The sequence below is a fragment of the Lethenteron reissneri genome, chromosome 30 (assembly GCF_015708825.2).
Source record: "Lethenteron reissneri isolate LAM-NWPU_2019-01 chromosome 30, ASM1570882v1, whole genome shotgun sequence".
Taxonomy (NCBI): Eukaryota; Metazoa; Chordata; class Hyperoartia; order Petromyzontiformes; family Petromyzontidae; genus Lethenteron; species Lethenteron reissneri.
In genome coordinates this window covers 6,122,406-6,140,962 of record NC_083808.1, presented here as the reverse complement: position 1 = coordinate 6,140,962, position 18,557 = coordinate 6,122,406, and the positions used below count along the sequence as shown (strand labels likewise).

The 18,557-nt window shown below is 42.6% G+C and overlaps 1 protein-coding gene across 5 annotated transcripts in view; it reads left to right on the top strand.

The window, feature by feature from the left end:
- Positions 1-18,557, top strand: part of LOC133349454 (protein piccolo-like) — a 194,983-nt gene that overhangs the window by 11,187 nt on the left and 165,239 nt on the right. The gene's annotated exons all lie outside the window — the stretch shown is intronic.

Genomic DNA, 18,557 nt, shown 5'->3' with positions numbered 1-18,557 from the left:
CAAATATAATGCTCCTGTTGCGTTTGGCCAATGGGATAAGTAAGGCTGTACTAACGAGACGACAGAAAATACGGCATGTTCAACAATACATGCGAGTGCGGGGAAAAATGAGACAAGAATAACTTCTAACATTGAATCATGACTGACACTTAGCAGTCCATGAGATCATTATTGTATTGAGCCCCAATATTGTAATGAGCCTCAATAAAATAAAAACAGCGAGGGAAGGCATCAATAATTGACACTCTTCACAACACATTTCTGCCAAACACTTGATTAAGGAATTAATGTTTAATCTCGAGGAATATTCAAATGAGCTTGGAACCAGGCACACTTCCACATTGATACAGTGAACTCAATGAATTGTTTCTCTCGCAAAGGAACACGGAATAAACCTCCCACAGTGTATAAAAGCAGACTAATGATGCACTTTAATATTACTGAAATTCAAATGCGTATCATTTGTCAGTAGAGTGCTTTCTATGATGAAAGCTTTTATATTAACCTGTGTAAAATGTCTGCATTCTCAGCAAACTCAAACATTAATTCCATTGCGGAGCAGTTTATGCGGTTGGATGAGGAAATGGCGTTTAGTAACACAAATGGCGTTAAGTAAGACACAAATGGCGTTTAGTAAGGCACAAATGGCGTTAAGTGAGACACAAATGGCGTTAAGTGAGACAAGCGTGCACATCTGCAGCCCTTTTGTCAATCCACTGCTGGGTGAGGGCCTCTCCACGCCATGCGGGTGTTGGGAATTGTTTGAATCATACTTCACCACGTCGGTCAGTACGGGTTTGTGACGGCGGGAAGAAAAGATGGCAGCATAGTGCAGTCTAACGGTATCGCTTGCGACACTGCCCTCTGCTGATAATGTATCCCTGGCAGCACCGCCTATTTAATTCATGGTGGTCACCCTCCCAAGATGAACCCAGGCTCAGCCCCGCCTAGTAGACATCACGAGATCCAGGTGCATTCCAGGTGATTTTGTCATAGGCACACACTCGTATGATACCTCGTGTTCGCTCCAGGTGAGCTACAGTATATTATAAACGCCACGGTAATTGTTTTTTTTTATTTGTGTGCTCTAACACGCCTCTGACATGTGGACTTTGCTCAACAGCCACTCGCTCTACAACGGCTTAAATTGGCAAACATTTATGCCGGTTCATGACCATGGCCAAACAGCCTTGGCTGAACCACGTTCACTCCTGTGGGGGTTGGTGGAGGTGGGGGAGGTGGAGGTGGGGGAGGTGGGGGGGGGAGGGCACTGCCCTGGTTACAGCGCTGCAGGTGCCACTGGGTGCAGCCCGTTGCCAGGACGGCACCCCGGTCGGCCTTTAGGGAACCACGGACCCGTCACTATGGTGCTCCACCATTTTATGGGACTTGTGGTTTTTTTTTTCACTCCTCGGGATTTGTTTTTTTTTCATTATTATTTTACGTACAGTAAATTACGTGCGTGTTGGGGGGGGGGGGGGCTATTTAGTAATTTTTTTTTTTTACTTTCATGAAATATAATGGGGAAACGGTGCAGCCCGGTAATTGCTTTCTACCACAACTGCTGGTGGAAGGGCCTCCACTAGAGGAAGCTCTTTAGAGAACTCCCTCTAGATAGCGGGACATTGTTTTACTTTTACTCTTCCACGCTCGCCAGTCGAATTGCAAGAGGTAATGATACTGATGACACGAAATGTGATCTAGTAACCATCTTTTTATACCGGGGCATCTCAGAGCGCACTTTACACGCAATAAGCAACTTACATCGCATCTCAGTTTAAGACGCAGTAAGCTTTCGCGACCAATATCATCCATAATAGAGGTTGTTGGGTTAAATCGCGTGAATATGTGTCGTTAAACCCTCCATCACTGGACAGCCAATAAGTATGGTTTGTTACTTAAACAAAACATGCCAATCCCTTACTAGTTCAGCACACGGTGTGTTGCAGAGTAAACCCCACTCCATTTACAATTCGAGTACGACGTTTCGCCAGCAATTACAACGAGCATCATCAGGCGGACAGCCAGAGTTGGTCGCGTCTCACTCATCTCAACACATTTCAAAGGTGGACCCCCGTTGGCAGCTGTCTCTGTGTGGCACAAGGCGACTCGGTGGCAACCTCGCCTGCATACGGGCGGGGGCTATTGGTCTGCGACGATTTCTAGGCGTCGTCATCTTAATTAAAATAATTTGCGGTGTTTTTTAATATCTGGACCACGATGGTCGACTCGTTTCGGACTACCTTGGGGAGGATATTTAACGCAACTCGACACGAGCGAGCCCAGTTACAATACTCCGATCGCAAAACGGATGGGGTTGGGGAGGGGCACAGTAACCCGAATTGGGCACGACAGGACACCCAAGGTGGGCAGCCACGTGTGGGAGGACATGAAAATGTTGTACGGGGAGAGGGGAAACGGGGGAAGATAACAAACGCACTGGGGAAAGAAAAGAGACAGGGAGAGGTGGGGAATAGACGGTGGGTATTTAACGGTTAACGCAAGTGGCAATAACAAAAACTTGAATCTGCGAAACGCGACCTGCCCATCAACCCACTGCGGTGTTCTCATTTACAACCACTGGGCTGGGACGGTGGGAAAGCGATTTCACAAACTCGGCCAACGTTTCAACTGCAGCGCCGGGAGACTGATCGGACGACCTCTGTTTTGCGGGTCCAGTGTGCTCACCGTTGGCCCGGTCAGCATCTCTATTAAAATATTTGTCGCAAAAAAAAATGTTTTCGGACAAGAGTGAAAGTTGTACGGTAGAAGTTTCTTAGAATTTTTTTTTAGGTATATAATTGACTGTTCTTGCAGGACACATTTCACGGGACTCGGGAAGCGAGGCCGGTCCTGTGTTACAAGGTCCAAACAATATGCGGAAAATGACTTCACGCGTCAACGTCACCTCTGCAGTCTAGAGGATCTGGAGACAAATGTGTGAATATCTGAATGTCGAGCATTTGGAGGACTTCGCACCTTATTTGCACAATGCTGGCCCGCACGCATTGATATGCACTGGGCTGAGGCTGATATACTACTGCTCGCTGTGAACCCTGCCTGCCTTCTGCAGTGACATTAAATATTTGCTACACTTGCAGCCATGGTAGGCCCCTGTGCATAGATGGAGATGTGCAGCCCTGCAATTACCGACTCACTCCACTGTTGGTAGTAGTGTTTGGCTTTGCTTAGTATGTATATATGTGTGTGTGTTGGGCTTCTTTCGCGCCGTACGTAGCCAACTGCGTATATGTGATTTTGGATTTGGTCCTTATATATGGAGATGAATGCTGTTGGCATGAAAGACAGCAAGTGACGTTGGCGAGTACCCATGGAGAGGCCAGCCTTGCAAACGAGGGCGTGAGTGGCCAGCACCACGCCCGGCCGCTTTTGTATCCCGAGTGACGATGTTTTTATACACCGGACCAGGTACATTTTTTTAGGACTCAGTCGACCTAGAGGAGATCCAAAACCGGTTCAGATGTTCGTCGCCGATATTGGTCTGTGCGAGGGAATCAAACCAGGGTCGCTGGGTTCGTACGAGACAAAGATCCCCCATATAACCTTAACAAACTTGGGGCAAGTGCTATCAGCGAGCACCTATGAAAGTCAGCACGGCACACGAGGGGGTGGGTGGCCAACACCACGCTCGGCCGCCTTTGTCTCCCTAGTGGCAATGCTTACACACTGCACTAGGTTCTTATTTGAGGCTGAGTCGACCTAGGGGAGGTCCAGAACCAATTCAGATAATCGTCACTGGTGTTGGCCGTGAGCGGGAATCGAACCCGGGTCGCCAGGTTCGTAGCGCAGTGCGATAACCGCTAAACGGCCGCATGAACACGTACACACAAGTACAAATGCACAGGCAACCGATTTATAGCGTTCTCTGTTAAACTGGGAGAACAAGTGCTGTTGGTGTGTATTGTGGCTGGCGTGGCACGTTCGAAAGATATAATCTTGGGGATTATAGTGTTATACTGCATGAACAGAACGTGTAACATATTGCATCGTGTTGTAAACCTTTCATAGACAACTGAGTATTGCACCACGCAAACGTACACGAATTCCTCGTGCACTTTGGAAGACATCGCACGCCGTCGGTGGAATGTGTCATGTTAATGAGATGGCGAGCTATTAATGCAATTTGCCAGACAATGAAATCAACTTACAATCTCGCTAACATTTAAACGAATACGCATGTACGTGCTACTACTTGTAAATAAGTTGCGTGTGAATTTCAATTTAAAGCTTTCGTGACTGCAGGGAATCATCTTCTTGGTTCTTTCGGTAAAGTCACGTAGAATGGAAATAATAAAATAATAAAAAATAAAACATAATAAAATAATTCTCACATATTATTTTATTATGTTTATTTTTATTATTTTATTATTTTCACATATTATTTTATTATGTTTTATTTTTATTATTTTATTATTTCCATTCTACGTGACTTTACCGAAAGAACCAAGAAGAAGTTGCGTGTGTTCTGCATGCGCGGCAGTGCATCGCTCGACATTTTCAAAGCAAATTTAGCCGAAGCGGGCACACTCGGCTTCGACTCGCGTGCTTGTTAAACGTCCACGCTAATTGGAATCAATGTTGCTGCAGGAGACCGGTAACGATTATGCAAAGTCATTTATTTTTAATGGGCAGTCCGTCAGCACACTGAACACCAAATGTATCAAGCACATCCACGTGTAAAAGAGGGGTGGTCAAACAAACGAAGGAGTGCTGCCACAACAGAAAGTACAAGACCTGCGTCTTGATTTTCTGCGTCTTGACTTTCTGCTACGATGTCAGGGAGCAGTAGCACACTGCGCTACTAACCCGGCAGCCCAAGTTCGATTCCCGCTCGCTCGCGGCCAACGCCAGTCCTGGGCCTCCCCTATGTCGACTCAGCCTCAAATGAGGACTGGACCGAGAACGGTGTGTGAACATCACCACTCGGGAAACAAAAGAGGCCGGGCGCGGTGCTGGTCACCCACCCCCTCATTTGCCAGGCCGGCCTTCGCAGGTACTTTGTTAAAAGCACTTACTTTTACAGCCTTTCTCTGTCCAATGTATTTTCAAATTGTACTGCGTGTCATTTCGGCTCGATGTCCGACGTTTCGCTACACATGCTGGGAGCTTCTTCAGGAACTGAATTGATGGGTCACATTCTCGTGTCGAGTGCATAATAAAGTAGCCCGGCTGTTGCTGGAGGCTGATGCAAGTCAGCCGGTCGGCTTTGTTTATGTGCTGCATCCAGATGAACTGCAGTACCTGGGGAGGGCTAACCACCTGTGCAGCAGCTGGCAACGTTGCTTGTTTGAAACAGAACATGAGCTGCTCTTTTCAGTTCCTTGAAGATGACGCTCGCAGCGCGCGCAGCGAAACGTCGGACATCGTGCTGAACAACACACGGTGGAACGCGAAGACAAATCGGAGAGCTATAAAGCGAATGTAGTTTCAAATGTACAGCTTTTGTTAAAGCTCGTGACCTAATTTCACATTACTGTATATATACTGCACGCATTTGAAATGCCCCTGCTTATGTTGTGTTGACTAATACATAGAGAGCTCTGTAGAATCCAGATAACTCTGGAGAATAGTCAGAAAATTAAAAAACATACTACTGCCATTTCCCAGTGATTTCCACAATTATACGGTCACTTTTGGGAACATGGGATTTCTCCTGACAATAAAGTGATGTGTGGTACATACGTGGTCATCTATAGGAGGCAGACAAGGAGTGCTTGATGGAAACTGAAGTCTTGGAACATTGATGGACGTCTTTTGTATTGAGCTTCAAAGTCAAAATAGATTCGTTTCATGAAACTCAATCATATTTTGCCCACCACGTGTTTGGATGCGGACGATTATAAAAACACCTTTCATGCAGATATATTATATAATTAATCATTCAGGTAAATATAAATCGATTAAGCCATGTGTCTTTGCAAAATGAAAAACCACCGGCTGCTTTTATTACATTTATGCCTCGTCTGCTTCTAGTTCAATATAAAACATATTTGCATAAGCCGTGTGTGCGGACTTATACAGGTTGGCTTGGTCTTAATGAATAATACTAGGAAGAAAGTATTCACATGTGACACGATGTACTGACTTCATTTAGAATGTACATACGTAAGGGAATTAAAACAGTGCAAATTTGTTAAATATCTCCTGAAAAGTGGGAACTTAAACATTCACTATGCGATAATATTCATTCCATTAAAGCATTATTTTATTGGCAACAATGATGTACAATTGCTCTATCACATTTTATCCAGCATTTTTAGCGGAGAACCCTGCATCATACAAACGCACCATGAAATAATTTGCGATCAATCCAAGATGTTCAACGCTCTGCCATGTTCATAAAAATGCTGAGACGGGCGCAAGTTTGACACACAGACAAAATTAAGCGAAATTAAACTAGACAGAAGAGAGAGATCGTCTCTGTGGGGTGGCCTTAAATAGACATAGGGGGGCGGAGGCAGAGAGAGGGAGGGGTTAGAGAAAAAATTTACATGTCAATGAGTACGAAGAACGCGTAGTAAAGTACGCAGGCTTGAACATTAGGAGAGAGGGAGAAAGAGCACACTAAATTAAATAATATATATATTTTGCTAGGTTATTTCATTTAGTGTGTTTTTTCTCCCTCTCTCCTAATGTTCAAGCCTACGTACTTTACTACGCGTTCTTCGTATTCATTGACATGTATTTTTTTTCTCTAACCCCTCCCTCTCTCTGCCTCCGCCCCCCTCTGTCTATTTAAGGCCACCCCACAGAGACGATCCCCCTCTCTGTGCCTGTGTTACTCTCTCTATGTATCTTTTGTTGATATCTGTCTGCTTATATGTCTGTCTATAGTTTTCTGGTTAGATTTTTTGTTGCTATTTCATTTATACCTGATGATGATTGCTTGTGTTGCAATCGAAACGTCGTATGCTATTATTTAATTTATTATTTTATCTTTATACGTGACTTTACCGAAAGAACCAAAGAATAATTCCTGCAGTCACGACAGCTCCAAAATTAAGATTAGACAGAAGACAAACGAATGTGTTTAGTCTGCTCTTGAAATCACCGATTGCCTCGGCTGAGCGGGCTTCAGTTGGCAGAGACCGTTCCAACGGGTGGGTTCCAGATGAACAACTCCGTTCTGCCGTCCGAAGCCGAGTGGATCTCACACCCAGCAGCAGCAGCAGCATGTCCATGGCAGTTGAGCGTAAGATGGAAGACTAAACAAGCCATTCACTCTCCGGCCATGCGGTCAGCCAGACATCACGCCGCATGCAGACAACTACAGTGACTTACAACTGCGATATCTCTGGCTTAAACAGGAGTACATCTACCTGCATTCCAAACAAACAAAAAAACATGTGGGTGCCGTTCTAAGCATGCGAGTCAAATATATAAATGGGACGAGTTTGTTACCTTTCGATTTAAAGCTTTCGTGACTGCAGGGATTCATCTTCTTGGTTCTTTCGGTAAAGTCACGTAGAAGGGAAATAATAAAATGATAAAAAATTAAACATAATAAAATAATTCTCACGACGTTTCGGCCACAACGCAAGCAGCCGTCCTCAGATGAAGAACATTCAGACACTGTCTTTCCGACAGACCTGGTCTTCACCTGAGGACGGCTGCTTGCGTTGTGGCCGAAACGTCGTGAGAATTATTTTATTATGTTTTATTTTTATTATGTTATTATTTCCCTTCTACGTTACTTTACCGAAAGAACCAAGAAGATGAGTTTGTTACCGTTCAGCTTCAGTTGCCTTTTGAGGTGACTGGCTTCTTGTGGGTGGGGTTTTTTTTGGTTCCTTTCAAAGTTGCAGAAGCAGGAAAATGTAACAATAAATAAATGAGCATTGAAATACCGGCAAAATAAACTTTGCACTGGGTGGAGAGACAGCAGCGGGGATGGATGGCGGTGGCATCTTTAAAAGGGGATGCCCCCAGGGGGTTCGACGCTGGCCATTAGAGATGTTGCAATGAATCATTAAAGAGGGGCCTCCTTGCCCCGGCATTCGCCCCGTTGGGCTGCAGGTAATGATGTAAAGCCTCCAGCGATCAGGGTAATAGCAGCCCACGCGGAAAGGGGATCACCGTTGAAAACACCCAGGAGCAGTCCCACTTCGTTATGAAGGCGGCGGGCCTCTTAATCGCAATCTGATTTACTCGTAAATATTATTTGTCGTGATCATTTTACGGTTGGGGGGCCGTGCATATATGACATCACGCACCTAGGGGGAGGGGGGTCAGACATTTGTGATGATGTGTAACGAGGGGGTGGGGGTGATAAATGTGACGTCACATTTCAAGTTGCGCAACTTTAAATAAATATAGACAACACGTTCTACTTAATTAAATAGACTTTTTTATAAATGTTTTTTCCAACATCAGAGTGCAGCGCCACATTAAATACGCACTACAATGACAATAGTTTAAAGCGATTTGAAGCATGTTTTATTTATTTGGGGGGGGGGGGCAGAGCTTTGTGACGTCATATTTGAGGGGGGGGGAGTCTGACTTTTTGTGACGCCGTGTTGACGAGGTTGGGGGGGGGGTAAAAAATCGTCCAAAATCGCGTGACGTCATTTATGGATGGCCCCTTATTAATGAGTCGAGAGTAAATACTCGTAATTTTACAGTTGAGTGGGATAAACGCTGCGATGTTCTCGTTGACATTACGAGTTGAACGATAACGCTAATACTGGAAAAGCGTTTTAAAATAAATTAAATCACGACGTTTCGGGCGCAACACAAGCGTCCGTCATCAGGTGGAACAACCACAGCAAGAAACAATTGCTGTGGTTGTCCCACCACGTGACTTTACCGAAAGAACCAAAGTGTTATAAAACCGAACGGAGCGCATTTTCTTTTTATTGACGTAATTGTAGACAATGACACTGGAACGACTCATTTTCAGGGAACCTTTGACTGCTCTTACTCCGCTTGGAATTTCCTTCATTATGCTACATCACCCATTGCTAATAACTCAATGGTGGGTTGTAACCCCATAAAGACTTTGCTGTGTTGATTGAAAGTCTAAAAGTCACATTCTGCCTCGGATCGTGCAACAATGTGCTGCTTAATACAGCAACCCTACGTTATCGAGCGAGCAACTCGGTCTCTTGTTTAAAATTATTAATACATTATTATTACATTATTAATACATTATTTACACGATTTTTTATTAACTCTGTATCCTCAAATCTTGTAACTCAATTTTAACCCACTTCCCAATGTGGTATCGACTGCAAACTTGGTATACTTATGTCATACTGATGCCAATACTATATTCTATCATTAAAATACAATAAGATATATTTTAAACATAATTTTTCATGTTATGTTTCGGCTTGGGTCTAATTGTCCACGCTCAACTCAGGTTGGTTGTAAATCACCACGGCTCCTTACGTTATGGCAAGCTTCGGGCCACTTACTAGAGTCGTGGAGTTCTTCCATCACTAGTATGGTACATTTAATTAAAGCGTGTTTTTAAAAAAAGTTTTTTTAAATATTACTTATTTGAAATTCAGCATCATGCCAACGTGCAGACCAGATGAGGCTACTCTTTTGTACGAGCATTGAGTGTACTGTCTCGAATTCCTGAAATTAAAATGAGGGATTGTCTGCGCAGCTGACATGTCGGACAAGATGTTCAATGAATGGACTGTGATTACAGAACTGTGAACTCGCTCAATTTAAGCGTGCTGCTATTTTTTCCTTCATGCTCGTTTTCAAATTATTATCCCACCAATAACGGTTCAAATAAACGAGGCCTCTTCCAAGCCCACCCGCATGCTGACATGCATGGTATCTGTGGGTGAAGCGATGCATTGTATCATTGAATAATGTCGATTGAGAGGGCTCATGGACACATGCATCAAATCGCGTGCCTTAACATGTAATGTGTTTTTTATCGACGTCTGAAACCCGTACGCAGACGGCATGCTAATGTTGCGGTTAGGTAAAATGGAGTGACTGTGACTTGTACGAATGAGATGGACAAAAATGAGATGTAAAACGGGCCAAGAAAGAATCAAAATCCTTAAGTCGAATTTAAACAAAGAACCCAATTGCAGCAGGGCTGAGTCATAACACCCCCAATGGTGCAATCAAAATCAAGAATAATTGAACTTAATGAGTACCTGGTGCGATGTGTAAACATCGCCGCTAGGGAGACAAAGGCGGCCGGGCGTGGTGTTGGCCACCCACCCCCTCGTGTGCCTTGTCGGCCTTTATAGGTGCTCGCTAACAGCACTTGCCCCTACAGTCTGTTAAGGCTATACGGGGAATCTTTATCTTTGTCACATGTTGGCAAGAGTTTGTGCTTCTGTGGGTGAGTATTTGCACCGGCGTTGTGTTTACAGGATAACGGCCACACTATTTAATGCCGGAGAATTAACGAGAAGATTAATAAAATACGTGAACATAAATTAGTGACATTTTGACGTCTGTAAAAATGTAATTATTGTGATTATGAAACGTTATAATTGGGAGTATTTAGTTGTGATGATGCTAAAGTCTTAACTGAGCTAGCAAGTCTTCATGCCTTTGCTTTCTAAGCGAATCGATTATTTGAATAAATATTTAATATCTATATAAACTGTATATTTATATTCCAGTTAATGTGTAGTGACATCATGGGATGTCAATGTGCAGTGCCGATCCTAGAGGGGCACGGTGAGCGCTGGTTAATAGCGCTGGATGGCACCTCGCCTTGCGTGCAGTGCCAGCCCCTACAGGACAGGGTGTGTGGGTGCCGGCCGAGGGATGAGGTTACTCGAGGCCATGGCACTTTGATTGACCCGGGAGGACACGTGACCGGTTAAGTCTACAAAGGGGCCCCAAGTTGGGGCTAGGGGTGGTCACGTGGTTGGGAACCAGATTCTTCCCGAGGATTCTGGAAGGTGGTCGTGGCCAAGGGCAAGCCAGCCATGCCGCAGATAATATAAGCCGGGTCCCGAGAGCGACCAGGGTTGTTGTTGTTCATCCTGGGAGAAACCCTTCGTCTACGTCTCCGTTCAACGAGTCTCCAACACGTGGACCTGGACCCAAGCTGTTGGTCCCTGTCCGTTGTAGCTAGTTACGTTGTAACTAGTGTAGCTCGCCTGGTGGCCACCACGTGGCTAGCTACACCAGTCACGTGGTAACTAGTGTAGCTAGCCTGGTGGTTACCACCTGGTTAGCTACACCAGTCACGTGGTAACTGGTGTCGCTAGCCTGGTGGTTACCACCCGGCTAACTACACCAGTTACGTTGTAATTAATGTAGTTAGCCTGGTGGTCACCACCATAGGTTGTTATTCTGTTAAGGGGCAGTTACCCCGTGTGTTGGAGTTAAATAAATGTGTTGCCTCCAAGTCTACGTCTGCGACTCAGTTGAATCCATTACAAATGCACAGAAATGGTTTATGTATTACTGTGACCAGCTCGCTTATTAAAACCTCTTGCTAATTACGCTAAGGTGAAATGCTCAGTAATTCTCACAGCATGAGGTTCTGCAGATGTGAAGGCTTTATATGATGGCCAGGATGAATTTAATACAATTGCGAGATTAAAACACAGAATAGAAAGACAATTAAAATACTGTAAAAGTATGCAGCAATACCTTTTAGGACTTTTGTGAAAACTATTGTTTATTTTTGCAAAAAATGAATTTTCAACTTGTTCATAACACCTATTGTACGGATACAAAATACATGACCTTTTTACATTGCGGGAACTGATTCACAACATTTGCAATACCCGTTCTCTATGTAATAGCTTATAAATTACATTTTATCCTCATTGCTAAGAAAAATTATAACGAGCGTATTTATTTTATACGGACAGATTTTGAAGACAAAAAAATCCACACCTGAAAACGTGAGCTGCTTCCTTCACTGCCCACCCCGCTCTATGCAAACCACGATGGCAAAGTTGTTTTCACATCGCATTGATACGCGATTCTATTTCAAGCCATGACGCTATTGACAGCTGTCCCCATTCCCTTTCTATTCTCCTTTTTTCCAAATGCCACACACCCGCAACTTGGCGAAGTCAAACACGCTGGGCAGTCTTCACCATTATCCGTCTGCGATGAGCGAGAGGTCAGCCCTCTCTCACTCACAACTGGGTGGCCGTCACGTACTCGTAGGTTTTTTCGGTAAAGTCACGTAGGTAAAAAATTTAAATTAATACAAGTGAAATAAAACAAATAAAAAAAATTCACGACGTTTTTTTTTACCTACGTGACTTTACCGAAATAACCTAAGAGTATGAATCCTTGCAGTCACGAAAGCTTCAAATCTAGAATTGGCCGTCACGTCTCTGTGAAATCCATGGTGTCAGAAAAAGAGAAAAGTTTCTGTGTTCGCCCCCTTCAAGTAATCTCCCGTGAGCCGCACCGGTGTCCAGCTTGAATCAATGTTGCCAGTGAGTGCAGCGTTTCATTGTGTGAATCTTTCACCTGTTTACCGTGTCCCCAATGAACCCGAGTGTAAAGCGAAGAGGTGTGCACATGCAGAGTGGGGGGGGGGGGAGGATAATTCTTGGAATCGTGTTGACTGCTTGTGGAAAGTATTGTTTAAGTGGAAGCATACTCTTGGGTTTTTTCGGTAAAGTCACGTAGGTAAACATTTTAAATTAATAAAAGTAAATAAAACAAATTAAAAATTCTTTTACTTTTATTAATTTAAATTTTTTACCTACGTGACTTTACCGAAAAAACCTAAGAGTATGAATCCTTGCAGTCACGAAAGCTTCAAATCTAGAATTAAGTGGAAGCATTGTTTTAAGATTGTGATGGTTTCCCATTGCGGTGCGGATGTCCTCGCTGATTCAATTGAAAATGCGTAGTGTTGACCAAGTGGATGTGAAAGTCACCATAGTGGTTAAAGCGATTAATTGTGTTTATCAGATGCAGTAAACGCTGTTTTTCGTTTATGCGCATTATCAATGCTGACCCTTTTATATTGCATGCATTTGACCAACACGTGTGCAATGTAATCGCGTAGCAACTGATAGTTCACAAGTAGCTCACATTCTATCATGGTTTAAATCCTTTTAGGGGAGGAGTGGTGGTGCAGTGGTTTGCACACTGCACGTGCGAACCTGAGTTTCATTCCGAGCCACGGCTAATATCAGTGGCGGGTATATATCTGAACGTATCCTGCCCCTGTCTGACTGCCCCACAACCCCACACGAGCCAGCATGGTGCGGTAAGGTCAAACACTCCCCCTCCAGAATGAGCACTGCATTGGGAGGTCATCATCTTGCTGTGGATTGGCAAAAAGCTGTAGGTGAAAATTATTTTTAGCACATTACAAAATGTTACTTCGTTTAATCCCGCTAGTTTCTCACAATGAAACAAATTAAAAAGGGGGTTTTGAATGCACTAATTATACAAACGTAGTTTTCCCCCTAAATATTTGTAATTATGGCAAAACATTAAGCTGTGTAGGAGGTTTGCGTCATTCACCATGATAATGCTTTGTTAAAAAGATGTTTGTACATTCATCACCGTATACCACAGTAAATCCTTAAGTGTACCGCATTGTGTATGGCCCACATACATTAACATATATTGACTGTCAAGCTGCTCTGAAAACAATGCATTGAGGCTATTACATTGTTAAATTATTCATTCTTTCTATGAACGGAAAGATGAGATAATGTTTGTGTTGGTGTTTCAAATTTGAACGCACAATTGATGTGTATAATTTATGTACCAATTGCTGTAGACAATAGTGACTTGAAATAAGTGGCAAAACATAATGTACTAACCTTGTTTTTATAGCAAATGAACCGTGAAAAATACTGCAATGTATCATTGAAACTCGTGTAACTTTAAATGTTGTATTTTAGTTTCTAGCAATATAACTGTCGTTTGCCCATTTAATGGTATCAATCATATTTTGTAAACGTATTCGTGTATATATATAGTGTTTGAAACTACATTCACCGTTCCTTATCTATGCATTCTGTTTTCTTTCACCATGTAATTTCACATCAGTTTTCTGGTAACAGATTATTACGTTAAAATGTCTGGATTTCTTTTCAGTATCTCATCCGTAATTTCTTTCCGCTTGTAATGGACAGTGCAATTTCTTTCCGCTTGTAATGTACAGTGTATGTGGATGCAAATGAACACCCATGAGCCTATGCACGTGATGTATGTGTTTATTTATGTGCATAATTAATTGTCGTAGACAATAAGCACAATCCGGATACAAATGTGTTTTAAGCACGGTTTTTATACCAGCCGAGCGATGCCTGCATCACTTTCTATGGCTAAGAAAACAAATGGAATTGGCCCACACCCCACCCACCCATCCACACTGTGGATATTCCTCCAATCCTGAATGATTGTAACGAAATAACCACTCTGCTTCTCCGGGGTTTTGCGTTGTTATTTAAACTCTGGCATCCTCTGAGTCATGTGGAGAGCAAATTTGGTTGTGTAACCATCGGTCGTTATTAAAATTATTCAAATTCCCCTTCATCTCCCGAGCACCGGTTGGACCCCTTATTCCTCCCGTTGTTCTCATGGCAATTACCCAGTAATATTGTCCTTATCTGGCCAGGGGGCACAGCAGTAGAGCGAGCTGCTCACAATCGGAAGGCTGCGAGTTCAATTCTTGGGATTGGCGGTTGCACATCAACATAAGCACACCCATGTTAACGATAAACGACGCATTTATATTGTTGAAATTTTCCTGTACTGCATCGTTCTCCGTTCAACAACCGTTTTTGACAAGTACATTTCAATACGTCCTGGGATGCGTGCCGATTTGTTTTTATTAGGGAGCTCTGTTTATCAGAAAATAACATTGTGTTCGCTTGCTTCAGGGCACGGTGGCATTAGGCAAAATTGATATGTGTACAGATGCGTTAACGTACCACGGAACACAACACAATGTGAGATATCCAAGAAGATGAGCTGAGAATCTCCCTCCCATTGCGATTTTATTTTTTTGTGCTGTGCGCCAGTTTATCTGAGATACAAACTTTGCTCTCCGCCATTAATGTCGCAAACAAGGTTGTAAACAAGAATAGTACTGACATGAACGTGAGGAATGTTACAGGATTTGTTTTTTTTTATTGTTCACACGGGGAAAATAATTAATACCTGTTTTTTTACAACAATATGTAGCCATTTGATCGACTTACTTTGGGGAAAATGTTAAATCCGTATGCTAATTATCTGGTCATACTGCATTGGCAGTGGTGTACAAGCACAAATACCAACAAAAGAACTCGACATACTACGTCAATAATACTGCGATGGTTAAATAAAAGTCTGTGGTAGGAGATTTTATCAGGCTTTGGCACTTGGTCACAGCACATGGAGAGGCCAGTGAGGTGGACTGCTGTGTTTGTCAAGGCAGTGTTATTGACGATTGTGATTTTGTGTTCGTATGCTGGATCGCTTTTAAATTATTGGGATGTAACAGGACATCGAGGCGTAGATTTATATAGATTTTTTTACGCTTAAAATACACGCTTGTGTAAGAACGGAGGTTTTTCAATTTGTATATGTTGTATGCTAAAGGTTTCGTGTGACCCATGCAGCCACTAGTAGCCACTACATTAGTCACATTCAATTGAGACCACGAATCTTGAAAATTCATCGAATCGCCATCAGGGACAGAATTGCAACACCTCTCCAATCGATATCCAGAATGACTTGGGATGTATGTGATGTGTTTTACTAAACTGTTGCAATAACACTGCAATTGCAAACCATTGTGGTAATTGCGGATGTTACAGCTTCCATTATTCTGTTACCATTTAGTGATAACTAATCAATCGAATGTCCAGGAAGCAAGCCACATACAAATAACACGAAGCTTTGTGCGTGGTGCTTAGGTAAATAAATAATCTGTCGGAGTCATTTTAAAAAAAATTGGACAGTACATATATACACCACATTCTACGTCGTGTGATGTAAGAGAATAAAGTTTAGATGGAAGCATATTATATAATTTTTACGACGTAGAATTGTAATGTATTACCCGTGTGATGTACGGAAAATAGTTTAAAAAGTTTAGCTGGAAGCATATTATATTTTTGCGACCTAGAATTGTAATGTATTACTTAAGGTTGGTAGCTCAGCTTTTTCAGAGTGTATTTGGCATACTGATGATACTATGTAATTTATACTTTAGTTTTTTACGTGGTTGTTTGGTTGCTGCAGCTGCATACTATTCACATTCCTTCCCTTTGTTGGTGCTGCCCCTGCCCCTGCCCCCTCCCTTTGATGCTGCTAATCCTGCATAATGCACGGGCATAATATGACTTTGAAAACCCCCCGCCCACCGCCCACGCATTTCACAATTAGCACTATTCGCATTCCTGCATTTTCCATAAATATGCTAAATTCCCCTTCAAATGCAAATTCTTTTGTCAAGGCTTTCTTCCTCCTCCCTCACAGCTTAAATAGACACTCCAAGCCTAAGACGCGTCATTTAGACTCTGTCTTATCGACAGACATGTTCTTCACCTGAGGACGGCTGCTTGCGTTGTGGCCGAAACGTCGTGAGAATTATTTTATTATGTTTTATTTTTATTATTTTATTATGTTTTATTTTTATTATTTTATTACTTCCCTTCTACGTGACTTTACCGAAAGAACAAAGAAGATGAATCCCTGCAGTCACGAAAGCTTTAAATCGAAACTCCTACAAGCTCTCTAATATATGTTGGAGCTGCACAATGGGGAAAGGCATCAGAGTATGTGTGTGTGCCTCGGGCAGTTATTGAAGGTTGACCAGGATTAACAAGATTGTATAAAATGTGCAGACAATAGCAGATGCTTTTGGAAAACCAAACTTGATGATTTTCGTAAATATACTGATGGATGAAAGGCTTGATTCACACAGTGGAGTGGTTTTTTTAAACAAAAATGTATCTATGTTTTGGACTCGTAACAATTGGGGAAATTGCCAATGCCATTGGTTTTGGCCATTTCATAAACAAGCGATTCTGTCCGAAACTGTATATCTCCACGTTGCAACGGTTTTTAGGCAGTTGATTGGGGAGTAATACTTGAATTTAAGTAAAACGAACATTCAAACACCAAACTTTTATTAACATATTCCCGTAAGGGTATAATTCATGACTAATGAAATGTGCTACATAATCACCCTTATTAATCTTGCTTTTAAGAATTGGGATTGCAAGAACCTTATGGAGTTGTGGGTTATCATACCCCAGAGGTGAATTAACTTACTCGGTGCATTGTTCTTAAAGTGATATTTTTGAACACTGAGTACTAATACTTGTCATTGTAGTAATTTGGAACAAGGCCATTTAAAAGGCTGCCACCTGACATGTCTCCCACTGATTTTAAAGTACATACCACATTGGCTCCTTTAGTTTGGGCACCTGCAAATATAACCTAAGAAAGTAACGTTGATAATAATACGTCTGTGGGTGCCATCTTGTGATTGAGGTCACCACGTGACGTTTCGAGTAAACCTTGATATGCCACTGCCTCGTGACCCTGCCCCCCCCAAATATGTTTGTATTACTTACCCAGCAAACTGAGATGCCCCAAGATGTACAAATATGAAATGAATGTGTTAAAGAAAATACACAATAATGTATACATTGAGGATTTTCTGAGATATGATATGAAATGCCAGGCTAATGTTTGATGCCAAAATTAGAGTGGCGTGCCATTCAGGTTGCGGGACCCACCAAGGGTCAGACAAATATAATTTTTTTAAAAATGAAAATTCTTGGCTAGAGAAAACACAAAGTGGCCTTCTTTGCCCTTCTCACGTGAGCCTTCTGGCTACTGAAATCAGTGTGTGGAAGCCGCCTGCATTCTTACAAAGGGATCCACTCTTCGGTGGTAGGCTCAGAAATATGACAACGCAGTCAAGTCGGCCACTTCTGCACTGGCAATGAAGTTTCACATCCACGACTGGGTTTGGAGCATAAATGATGGCCATGGACACACGGCCCTTGAGACTGGGAATTGGCAGTTCAAGGCCCTCATTGTGGTGAACGAATAATGCACTGCACGTCCCCAGAGGGGACATCACGTTTGCTGTCCCACTGTGCGAGGATGAATAAGTATGCCGTCTTAGAAGGCACCTCTCAAGGCTGATGACCCCACATTCTGTGTTGTGAATTTGAAAATATCCTTTGGCACTCTCAGCAAGGAAAGGCTCTCCTGAAGTTCCGATATATGCGTTTTCTTAGTTCTTCGCTAGAAGGTGTTGAGGAAAACTCTTTATTCAGTTGGGGTGCGGCACTGTTCATGTCTGTGTGTTTACACGCGGTGTGTGTTTGGACTCATTAATGCGCCTTGTTTGATATTGATAACGCGAGACATTCAATCAATGAACGCAACATAAAAGAAAACTGTAAGGTGGCAATAAATATATTTGTAAATGCCACGAATGCATTCTATATCCATGGTATATATTTTAAATAATAATTTTAACGCGATAGTGCTTTTATATTACGTATGCATGTTAGGGGTGGAATTATGGATTGAAACATCGATTCTGAAGATAATTAAGTATACGTGCATTGAATCATACGTGTCCGTATTAATATAATTAT